The 12,321-nt window shown below is 44.7% G+C and overlaps 1 protein-coding gene across 3 annotated transcripts in view; it reads left to right on the plus strand.

Moving 5' to 3' along the window:
• The first annotated feature begins 9,480 nt into the window (after nucleotides 1-9,480).
• Nucleotides 9,481-12,321, plus strand: part of PLXNA1 (plexin A1) — a 385,871-nt gene continuing 383,030 nt past the window's right edge. For all 3 annotated transcript variants that reach the window (XM_032209248.1, XM_032209249.1, XM_032209250.1), the window contains exon 1: nucleotides 9,481-9,816. The gene's annotated coding sequence lies outside the window, so the exon portion shown is untranslated. The remainder of the gene's footprint in view (nucleotides 9,817-12,321) is intronic.

The raw sequence follows: 12,321 nt of genomic DNA on the forward strand, positions 1-12,321 counted from the left end.
AAGTTATTTTATTTATTCAGTCTGATGCCACCCAATGCCACATTACTATGGACAGATCACAATGCACCAAGAAAACATTAACAACATATAACAGAGGCAAACAAACAATAGAGCCAGACTTCAATATAGAAAAGGAAAGCAAAATGGTTGACCCAGCAAACCCCAAAAGATCTCACCAACAACTAACTCAACAAAGGGGGAAATAATCTAGCCCAGGGTCTGGAAGAACAACCAGTCATCAGAGGGAATCTCAGTCCAGTGCTATGGAAGAGAAGGCATGTGTCTTGGGTTCTGCTAGGTGGCATAGTTCAGTGAAAGAAACCTAGAGCAGATCAATTCTGTCAGTAGGGAGGGGGGACAAATAATGTGTCTCTATGCCATGTAGGACTTTATATGTCAACCATTATCTGGAATCTATAGAGAAAACATTTCATACTAGTTCACGTGAAGATAAAAATGAAGGGGGAGGGGGAAGCACATTTAGACTTTCAAGAATCTGCTACTATAGCTGCTACAATAAAAGTAGTCATGCTGTAGATGGCACTGGTCTCGCCTACCTGGTCTTGTTGGGCTGCCAGGACTACATCTGGAAGCAAACTGGAATGTTACAAATATCTGCATGTATACTGTGATTACTTAGATCTGTCAGTGTTGTACATCATAGAGCAAAGATCTGTAGGCAATTATTTCAATCAGGTATTGAAGAATTGGATCCGTTATTTCAATAGCACTGAACTTTTTTTTTTATAAGATTGGGTTGCTACCCAGTCCCCAACCTTCGTCCTTAATCATCTGAACTTCAGACTGGCAATGGCATTACAAAAAATGTGGCTCCTTTGTGAAGACAGTTTGGAACTCATCCTCTCTGTAGAAGCAAGAAGAAATCAAAGCCTACATAGTTGCCCGTCACCTTGTGGATTCATCTGCATCATTACTTACTCCCTTTCCCTTCCCAATTCTTACCACTGCTGTCCATACTTTTCACTTCTACCACTGGTTCCCATCTCACTGCTGCTCTTCCATTACCACTTCTTATTTTTTGATATACAGTAACGTGAACCACCAACAAATGTATGAAGTGGTGACATCATCCCATTCATCCTAACCCATGGTTGCTTAATAATGTTTTGTTAAATAAGCCACAATCCACTTAGTTTACATATCATGTTAAGCAATAAACTATGGCTTATCAACCACGATGACTGGTTAATACAACCCACTATGTCAAATATAAAGAAACCGCAGTATGGATTAATATAGCATGCGATCTTAGCTGCTGCACTGCTCCATTGCTTTTGATTTACTGAAACTCTTTTGCTCTGAACCAAGTATCATTTGCCAAGTTCTAAGGTCACTGAATTCAGTTTGCTTATCCAGACTGCCTGTTAACGCTCGGCAAATGTCCAGGGATGCCACCCCAGGTCACCAACTCACATCCCATTAAAACATTGTATCAGTTAGTTTGCCTTGTCTGTTTGCCTGGAACTGTTTTCTCTCTTCTGAAATGCTACAACACAGTACTGGCCGCAAGGCAATATTTGTATGTTATCTTCTCTAGTGATGAAGTTGAAAAACTACAATTCTAGACATGCATGTATTTGGAAGGAAAACTATTGAAGTTTGATGGAGTGTGTGTAACTAAGGGGGTATTCTGCAAAGTTTGGCCTTATACAGGGGTGGTATACCTTTCCTACCGGTATGCAAATGTCAGCATGTGCATGTCACCTCTGTGCATATGCTCAGCTGTCCGCGAAGCACTTTTGATGAAAAAAAAAAAGGGCCTAAATGGGATGCCATAGAGCTGGGGCATGTGGGCGGGGCTCCCTGCGATTTCCGCTACCGGTTCGGGCAAACTGGTCCAAACTGATAGAATACCACCTCTGGCCTTATACCACAATAAGTATGATCAACAAACTATCCTACTTGGTTAGTGGTCTGGTGAATCAGGGTCTTAATTTACCCTGCTTTTCCAACAGATTTGTAAATCTCATGGCCAGGATAGGGCTCTTCCTCATCTACATCTTCCTTCTGAGTTTGCAATCAGAGGAATAACTGGGGGCCCACATGTTAATCAAAAAAACCCAGTGAGGTCTATGTAAATGCACTGGACAACAAAACAAGTTTGTAAATTCTGGCCCCTGGCTTTCAGGTCTTTAGCGCTGTAACTTTCCTTTGCTGCATCCTTCTGAATATAGACATTTGAAAGAAGAAATTGATCAGAACAATTGTCCAGGGAAAGGCTTTGGACTGCAGTTGACATTCCTCCCCGATGGACGTTGGCATCACCAAAGCGCGCAGGGAATTGCACAGTTAGAAAATAGCCTTTTTTGCAGCCTTACTAGAAACCGTGAGCTGCAAGTGATGGCTGGGATGCAGCTACAAATAAAATAAATCATCCTGCTTTTACTCGCCTACACCTTTTCCAATTCTACCTTCCCCGCCTTCCACTGAGGATGTATCACATTTGAACTGCTTCCCAGAGTCAAATGCCTGCTTGTACAAACTGCTTGAGAAATACAATGATCTTTGTAAGAATTGCAGTGTCTTTTGTCTGAGAATGTTTAAACACACCCATCGCTTTATCTTCCCTGCATTTACTCCACTTGCCTGGCCCTCAACCTTCTATCAGTTTTGCATGCAGACAGACAGACAGACAGACACACACACTACATTGTTGTTATTGATGCCTGTAGCGGTGGTGGGGTGAGGGGAGAGGGAAGGTTACCCATTCAGAGGTCATGGCCAGCGTGGGAAGCACTTGTTAAATTATGCCAACGAGACAGCCTGGTAACAAGAGAATGAGGCCAAGGTATATCTTTCTCTTTAATAGATCCAGAAAGGGTGGAATTTTTTAAATTTATAAAGGGTGGAAAAGGAATTGTGAAAATCTTTCCCTTCCTTCCCCGTTATACTTTAAGAGCTTTCTCTTTCTCAGGAAACTCCCCCAAGAGACCAAACCAGAAGCCTCTTTCGACATGAATACCTGACAAGTTTTTAATGTGAAAAGTATTCACTAAATTTAGCCTTTGGAAATGAAACGGGAGGGGGAGAAAAGAAAAAATAATGAGTGATGGAAAGGTAACCTAATGCTGTCTATTTTTTTAAAAGTTGGAATTGGTTCATTTGTTCTTTTCTCCTCTGTCTTAAAAGCTTTTAAGGGTAGGCGCCGTAATCTATACACAAATAAGCAATGTGCCCAAAGACAGAGCGAAAAAGAAGAGGCACAACACACACACACACACACACACACACACACCTGAAAAGAGGACATGTTCAATCAGGTCTCTTCAGAGCTGCTTCAATCAGGCAGGTATTAAATTCTGCCTCTTCAGGCCGATACACTAAAGGGGAGGGGCAGGGGGTGAGGACTTCCATTTAGGATGGCTGTATCTGCTGAATTGATGGGAATTTGGCCTGGGTTCTAAACGGTGCCAGGCTTTCTTGCAAGCGTTGACAGATCTCTCAGCTCAGATCACACCACACACACACACAAACACACAGACACACAGACACACGTAAACATGGGCACATTTGGAGGTTGAATCATAATCTCACTTTTTAAATCTGTGAGTCTAATTGGATAGAGGCGTCAGTTAAGGTTTCTGTAAGAGAAAAATTCAGCGATGGGAAAGGAGCAGTTCCTTCCCTCTCTTGTATTTCACAGCCAAAAAGCGAAAGGTGTGTGCACATCCCCAGATATTCCTAAAATTTTTGCTAGAGCTATAACTGCAATCTCTTCTGGGAAAATCTAACATACTGGTGAAATGTATTTTCTATTGTCCTTTGGAGGTGAGGTGGGACGGCAATGCTTGCTCTTTGGCCTCCTTACTGTGAATGCATCAGTCCATTGAACATAGTCATTTTCTCCTTCCAAAGAGGGATCTGCATTCCTTTAGAAGTTAGCCCATTGAATTCAATGGGGATTACTTCTCCACTGCTATGTACAGGACTGAATTCCTGAGTTGTTTAATCTGGTTCTGTAGACAGCAGCTGCAACTCAGACATGTTTAGAAATGTTTGTTATCTTGATAGACAGGTATAGGGTGGAAGGTGAAAGAGAAATAAATAGTTTTTGCAGGATATATAGTTCTATACTTGGAGGTGGTTTAGAATTAAAATCATTCAGTATTTCATATTTCTTGCAGAATTTGTGTTAGCCTGCACACCTGGATGGCAACTCCTAGCTGGTCCTGAAACTAAGTAATCCAGGAATCTAACTAGGTGTATAAACAACAATACTATTATAAATCATTGTAAGCAAGGATTTTTTTTTGACATGCACATCACTAATCTATATGACCACCACATTGATTACCATCAGACAACAAAGCAGCAAATTAAAAAAAAAACCAGCTTGGCCTGGTATGCCTACTGCTTCCTGCTAGTATTGCCTTTGGTTGATATTACTGTAGTACTCAGACTAGGAGAGCAACTTCTGAAATAGAATTGGAGAACTCCTAAGAAATGTATGTCTGGCCAAACAGGAGGGGCAATGTCCCCTAGGTCCCAAAACACTCCTGAACTAAGAGTTAAAAACTGGAGATCTTTCCTAAAATTAAAAGCTATGCATTTGTTTGATTGTTGAGCTAATGAACGGCATTTGTGACAGTTAAAAACCAGCTTTTGCAGTTCTTGGTGATTCTTCTGGTTTGCTTCCCTTGAATGCATAATTTGTTTTTCTTTTTATCATGATCTACTGTATCTGTGCCCTTCCTTTGCTATTTTACAATCACATTTGCAGCAGGAAGGGTTGGTATAACCCAGAGCTATAGATTTCATAACACATTTAATTGAAGGCAGTATTTGTCAATACTGCAACTGTTTTTATTGGAGGTTCCTCTTAATCTCAGGAAATTTTGGCATCTGATGGAGAAAACATTTCCAATGTTGTCATGGCAAAATGGGCCAAAGAGGGTATGTTGTTAGTGATTCCATCCATCCATCCATCCATCCATCCATCCATCCATCCATCCATCCATCCATCCATCCATCCATCCATGGAAACATCAGAACTGATCATGAAGCCTCCTGCATACATTTTTAAATAGCTGCCAACTCTTTTCCTAGATTCTTATAGTACATCAAGACCATCAACATCCTGTTCTTCAACCAGGATGCTTATAGGACATTGTTCAGTTATACTGTTGCAAACTATTTTGTTGCAAACCCAGATTTACTTGAAAATCCTACTTCATTCAACTAAGCTGTCTTTGTGTTTGGTCTCATATAGCCTACTAAACCACAGTTTGATTCATTATGTGCTCTCAGGTTGGGCTCGACTCTTAGTGACCAAATGGATAGATTATCTCCAGGTATAGCTTGCTCATCCCGTGGCTACTGAATAAACCATATGCTCATTATGGCTTAGGATATTAGCCTATTATATCAGCTCAACTGTTGTGCTTGTTTCAAAGTTTTAAATAACCCTGGTTTTAGTGGTTGTTAGGAGCTAACCTGCGCTTGGCATCGACAGGGTAAAAGCTGTTTGAGAGGTGATTATGATTGGAAGAGGACCTAACAGATGAAGATTAAAGCCTTCCCTACTCCAGCACCTCCATTCCTTCACTGCTATTTCCCCACTCCAAATTCCTTGCTTCCCCCCACTTTTTGAAGCGACAGGATCTTATTACATGCAATTGTATGACATGCAATGAATTTCCTCTGACATTCTTAACTTTTTCTTGAGTATTTATTTTAACTCTTGGAAAAGAGGTTGTGTCACCACTTCAGGATTCTAAAAGTACTTGCTGCTTCCTGATTACATGGGATTTCTCCTCCCTTCCTTCCAAGAGATAATAGACCTTATGGGTGAAGAATAATAAACAGAGATAGAGACAAATTAATTTCCAGATAAAACAGAACTGGGATGGCCCAGAAGAAAAGGAATGACTGACCAATCCAAGAAGGATTGCCCACCAATAGAAAAAAAACTTTTCTGAACTGATAAGAAGAAGGAAAGAACAGAGATGATAAAAGCGGCCAGCACAGAATGCACTTTTAAGGAAAAATAATAAAGTGAAATTGGTAATCAATCCTTTTTATGGCATTTATGATTTTCTACTTATAATGTTATGTCCTTGTTAAGTGACCATAGTCCTGCTGAAACATTGTGAATGGATTGCTTTGAAACATAAAGGTTCCACATCCATTTGCCAAATAGACAAGAGTGAGCAGCTGAAAGCCATGTCTCCCCCCCTTCTCCTTATGTCCAATATAGAAACGGTCAGGTTGAGGGTATAAAATGGTAGCTGCTCAAGGTGACAATGCAAACTTTGGTTGGATCTGTGGAGACAGAGTTCACTCCTCAACACTTCAAACTCACGCTTTGAAAAAGAAAAAAAAATCCAAGAAGCTCAAGATGCTATTCCGGTTCTACTCCCCATTAGTGATACCCTCAACATTTTAAAGTATGTTAGGCTGAGGAACAGACATCCAAGAGACATTCCTATGGTTAAATGGAGATTTGAACCCAACATCTCTGACCTCAGTCAGCTATTCTTATGGAGGCGGAATGGGTTTAAAAAGTTGGGTACTGGACTCTGTGAAGGCAACTGGTAATCTTGACAGTAAGTAGTATTCTAGTATCATAAAATCTGCTTAGAAAGGTATTACAGGAAAGAATGTGAAATAGAGGTGGGTTCCTACCGGTTCGGCTTGGTTCGGCTGAGTAGGTAGTAACTTGGCCTGCCATGCCCCCGAACCGGTTCTATCAGCGGGGCCACCATCTTGATTTTTGGTTCTGCGCATGCGCAGAACAATCTTCATTGCAAAAATGTAATTCCCCCCCCTTTTTAACGTGCACATGCGCAGACCCTTTTAGGTGCAAATGTGCATGCAGCTGCGGCAGTAATGCCGGCAGCAATCCACCCATGATGTGAACACACGTAGAAAGGCTAATCATCTTAGAGACACTGTTAAGAACCAAAATATCAGATATGAATCTAACTGCCACAAGGAGAGCAAAACAAACAAACAGTAAAAACCCAGATAAAAATAACAGAGATGACAGCACAAGTAAGAACTAGCATGGCCCGCTACATTTTTCTTTTTAAAGATTTAGATGGACAGACATTTATTATAACAATGTGCATAGTTAATATTAATCTCCCTACCCTGGAAGCCAGTACAATTGAAGTAGATCTTCCCTAAAAGCTTGGCCCAGATGCCTGGCAATTATGGAACAGTAGCTGTGGCCACCCTCTAAATTCCGTTCCCCCCACCAATAATACCGGAAGACCATTTAATTGGGGCAACCCTGGGACAAATCTCCTGCTATAGGAATGGATTATTCATACTTGATTCATGCAGGGAAGAAGCTGAAATGAAATGTGATAAGGTTTTTTTGGCATTGGAATCTGTTGGCATCAAGTGGAGAGTTAAACAACCTGATCACTCATCATCTAATAGTGTTTGAGTGACTCTCAGGTTCAGTAAGTTCCCAACATCCATTAGGCATCTTATAAAATCATAGCTGTTGAATATCAATTCTAATCTTTTCCTCTGAACTGTGGAGAGGGGGAAGGATATAAATTTAGAATGCTTTTGAGATGGTAGGTAGAGTTCTTCGTTGTTATTATAATATTAAAATTCATGGGATAGTATTATAACAATTGTGATATTCCTTCTGTAGTTTAACCTGCACATATTATTTGCCAGAAACAGCATCTCTATAATAAGAGACCCTTTCCTCTATCTGTTCCATTTCAGACAGATCAATTCAGCTTGGCCACACAGTCTTTACAAGCATGTGGGAAAGGAACCTGGAGGTTCAGCCCAGGAGGCTTCTAAACTTTACCATTTATTGTATATAGTAACCCAGAGGCAGAATACAATGTTTGCTGCTTTCCATATTTACATACATATTTTAGGTTTCTGACTTCACAAAAGAAAAATAACTGGCCAAACTGGCACCTATTACACATTTTATGTTAACTTCCTTAATTCACATCAACTAAATAATCTGTCCAACATATCTAGAAGGCACTACTTTGGAGAAGGTGGATATTTTCACAAATGTATATTTTTGTTGCATATATGCTATTATTAGGACGGTATTATACCCCCTTGTAACAGTAGTTGCTGTCACACTAGTTGGAGGCCTTTTTCTGAGTGCATGCTGCTCTAAATTGTATACACATGTATAAAGTGCAGTATAATACTTACTTTCAACATAGTTTCCTAGTTTGGTGCCAGTGAAAAGCTTCCAACTTCTACCTGTTGTTGGTGCTGTAAGCTTGCATAGAAAGAGATTATTCTGTATTGATGGAAAATATGAGCATTAAAAAAATATTTGCATTTTTGAAATACCAGAACTTGCAAGATTAATTGCTTCTCTTTGACCCTTGCTCTTTTATGTCCTGGTTTTAAAGGGAAGAAAATCTCATTTCAACAGAATTTGCTTCCCAGGAAACGTGCTTTGGATCTCAGCCTAGTTTGGCTTTATAAAAATCAATGGGAGATGGCTTAATGATTTATTGGGGGGGGGGTAAGGGTAAGGGGAGAAGCCCCAGGTGTACCATATTATAAAGAATGGCTGCTGGAGGCAGCTGGAATGCAGGTTTCCCTGCCTTATGTTGGAGGGTTTCGATAAGAGTTGCCCCCAGAGTGAAAGTTTGTTTGGTCTTTAACAAAACCAGCGGCTCTGCAACATAATTGCTCTGCAAAACGAAACCAACTGCAATTCTGTGCACACAGAATAATTGCCACTGGACCCCTAATATAATTTGCTTTTTAGTAAACATGCACAGAATTATCCTGTGCGCTTATGATAACTAATTGCTGCTTTTAACAGATTGTTTTCTTAGCCTGCTTTTTCATTTGATTTATACGGATTCCGGATTTTATTTCTGTTTTTATTATAAGCCACACCGAGAGCTATTAGACACCAACCCGCTAATAAATCTCGGAAATAAATAAATAAAATTAAATACATGTAATTCCTGCTCCAAGCGTCTTTTCTAGGGAATACATCACTCCGAGCATCTTATTAATGTGGAATAAAACACAGAAAAGAGCCATTTTAAAAAAATCGGTTCCGTATTGAGCGAAAAAAGCTTATATATATATATTTTTGCATTCATTCTCAGCTTTATGCCGCACTTTTTAAAAAAAGCAAAAAACGATTGCAATGGCCTTTTCTTTGGCCGCTTTCTTGACCAGCCTTGCCTCAAAGTTCTATACATGCAATTCAGCGGGGTTTATTTCCACGGGATTCTGGTTCGCCTCCTTTTTAAAAAGTGGGGCGCGCGGTCCCACTTCTTCTTTCTAAGGAGCGGCTGGAAAGTCCTTAAATTGCGATCTGCGCTTCTTCGGAATTCTCCCCCCTTCTCCCCCCCCCCCCCCCCCCGCTCGCCCGGCCCCCGCCTCTCCGGGTCTTCTTTTACCTAGGCGAGCATGGCCGCTTTAAGGGATAGGATTGGTGGCGTTGCCCTTTTAAGAAGACGCCAGCCTCTCGTAGCATCTGGGGCCTCCCTTCTCCCGTTCTTCATTCTCTTCTCTCCTCCTCTCAGTGCGCGGATACGGGCAGGTCTGAACGCCCCCTAGAGGCGACAGCGAGAAGAACGGGCTCGCTTAGCAGCCCTTTGAATGTGTGTCTCAGTCTGCCTCCCCGGGAAGTCAGAGCGAGGCTGGAGTTCCTTTGGAACCCCGCGCTGCATTCCATTCTCTACCATTCCCTTCATGCTGGGCAGCGGCGGCGGCAGCAACGACACGGCCAAGGAGGCTCCCAGCCCCGAGTTGCAGCGGGGGGCTGCTTGGCGTGGAATGTAAGGATGATCATGATGGCTGGCTTGTTCGAACCGAGCGCCGATGCAAACTGTAAGTCACCCCCTCGAACTTTCCTCTTTAGCTCGTCCGAGGATCAGGGTTTTTTTTTTTTAAATATTTGTCGGGGGGCGGGGAGGGGTAAGTGTCTGCGTGCATACAATTTTGTGTAGTGGGGCGGGGTGCGGGTGGGGAGGAAAAAGCGCATCGCAATGTATTTCTCCTCCAGGCTCGGCTCCCTAATAGTTGCGCCCCGTACGAAGGGGGCGACTCATTTAAGCCAGGGTTTACGGTGAGAGAGAGAGTGGGAGAGAGGAGAGAGAGAGAGACGCGCAAGCCCGGGGGATTGCGAGGCTTTCTTCGCTGGGGGGGAGGGGGGAGGAAGGGAAGGGAAGCCTGCGCGGCTTGTGCCGGGAGAGCTCTGCAGCCCCGGCACGCGGCGAGACCGCTTCCGTGGATTTATTTATTTATTTATTTATTTATTTAGGGCTCTCGCCTGCGGGAGCTAAGCGGAGTTTGAGAGATTCTTTGGCTGGCTGGGAATCGCCGCCGCTAACACTGCTGCTATTTGGGGTGTGTGTGTGTTGGGGAAGATCGTAAATTAGGGAGAGCGCGTGACACACACACAACACACACACACACACACACCGGCGTGGAATGGGATGGGTGGCGGGGGAGAAAGGGGCGTTTTGCCTGATTGAAGAAGATTCGCGGGGGGGGGAGGAATCGGGAGGAAAAACTGGCCCACAGTTGCTTGCCCGAAAAACGTGGCAGGCAGACTGACTGGCTCGGTGCGGGAAGAGTTGACAATGAGACGTGTGGAGCGTTTGCAATTAAAAAGTGCCCAACGAGGAAACCGGCAGCCTTTGGAATGGACAAAAAGGGCGTGTGTAGCATAGTAGTTGGCGGCGGCGAGTGGGAAAGACGCGAAATGGAAAAGCCTGGAATGGAAGTACCGCGTGGGGTTGTCACAGCTAAGCGCGGCGCTGAGGGGAAAGCGGCGCGGACGTTGCGGGGAAAGGGAAGCCTCGCTTTCTCTTGACAGGGCGGCCGATCGCCTTCACGTTTTGCCGGCTGGGGTGTCGTTCGGGGCAAAACGCGGGTCTGCGTTAGGGCGAGTTACTCCTCCCCTGGTAACGCCGAGCCTCTGGAAGGGGGAAAGGTAGGCAGGAGCTCGCCGAAGGTGTGTATGTGTGTGCGCGCGCGTGGGGGGGGGTGGGAGGAACTGCAGCAGAGCCTGAGCTAGGACAAGAGATAGCGAGGTGCGTGCGTGGCTGTGGGGGGATATGCAGCGTGGCACTCCGGTTGCCCCCCTCCCTCTCCACCTCTCCGCTCATTTCTGCATTTGCCGTGCGCTTATAAATGATTTTTTTTTCCGGGCTGTGTGTGTGTGTGATTTGCTGCGCCTGCTTGCGGCTTTGCTCTGCTGTGAAGTTGTTGGGGCGGGGAGGGGTGAGGAGGAAGAGAAAGGGAAGGAGGACCGGCGGCTTTTTTCGCAGGAGGTTCTCCGCAAGCCGGATGGCGCCCTGCTCTTAGCCGGAGGCTTTTTAAAGAGAGGAGGGGGGGGATGGCTTTGGGAAGACGCGGTTTTTCGTAGACTGACCAAGACCGAGCGGAGGTGTGGGGGGGCGGGGGCGAGGTCTGGAGTCGCTTCGCAGTGCGAAAGTGACTCAACTCTCCCCCCCCCCCCCAAATTCAGCCGCCTTTCTCCGTTGGCAGAACGAATCCGCCGAGAAAGATTGTCGTGTCATTTCCACCGGCGATGGTCCATCTCGGGATGAGGTGAAAAGTTTAGCTGCCGAGATTTTTTTTTTTTCCCCGGGTGGGGAGGGAAGAAAAGGAGACGGTGCAGGCAGGCAAAGACACCCGGCGAAATCGTGCCGATGGGAGGGCATCCCGGAAAGAGCAGCGGCCGCAATTCACTGCAGTCTTCAAAGACCTCCGGTTGCCCGTTCCTTTCCCCCCCTCCCTTCGGTTCAATTTGGGGCCAGTTCTCCATTTCTTGACTTCAGCCTGCCTCGCCCCGTCCCTTGTTCACCCCTTTAGGTCCCTGGAGTTTAGGAACTTCGTGGGGAGAAAGCACGGAAAGCCCTGGGTGACCCCTCTCCTTAATGGAAGCTCCCCCTTTCCCTCCCTCCCGCCAGAATAGGCTGGCATCCCAGCCTAAGTTGGAAATAGCGGCTCCCGCCAGAATAGGCTGGCATCCCGACGTGGGACGCGTGAATGGTGTCCCAACGGGGGGAAACTGCTTCTTCCCTCATTGCTTTCCGGGGGAGGGAAGCTGCTTTTAGCTTTCTGCTGGTCAGCTTCCTTAACAACCGGCAGGAACCATACTCTCCAGCCAACGGCAAGCCCGGTGGCCTTCACTGTGCCTCCCTTGGCAACTGGGTGGGGGGCTTCGTTGATGGTGACTGCACCAAGGAGTTTTCTGAGGGCAGTAGTCCTACTACCCCTTTGGCTGAGGTCTGATGGTCCCAACTAGTTACACAAACGAACATGCACACCCATCTGTGCAGAGATTTGTGCCACAAGAATGCAGCAGGCTTCTGGAGCCTTTGC

The sequence above is a fragment of the Thamnophis elegans genome, chromosome 2, assembly GCF_009769535.1.
Source record: "Thamnophis elegans isolate rThaEle1 chromosome 2, rThaEle1.pri, whole genome shotgun sequence".
Classification (NCBI taxonomy): domain Eukaryota; kingdom Metazoa; phylum Chordata; class Lepidosauria; order Squamata; family Colubridae; genus Thamnophis; species Thamnophis elegans.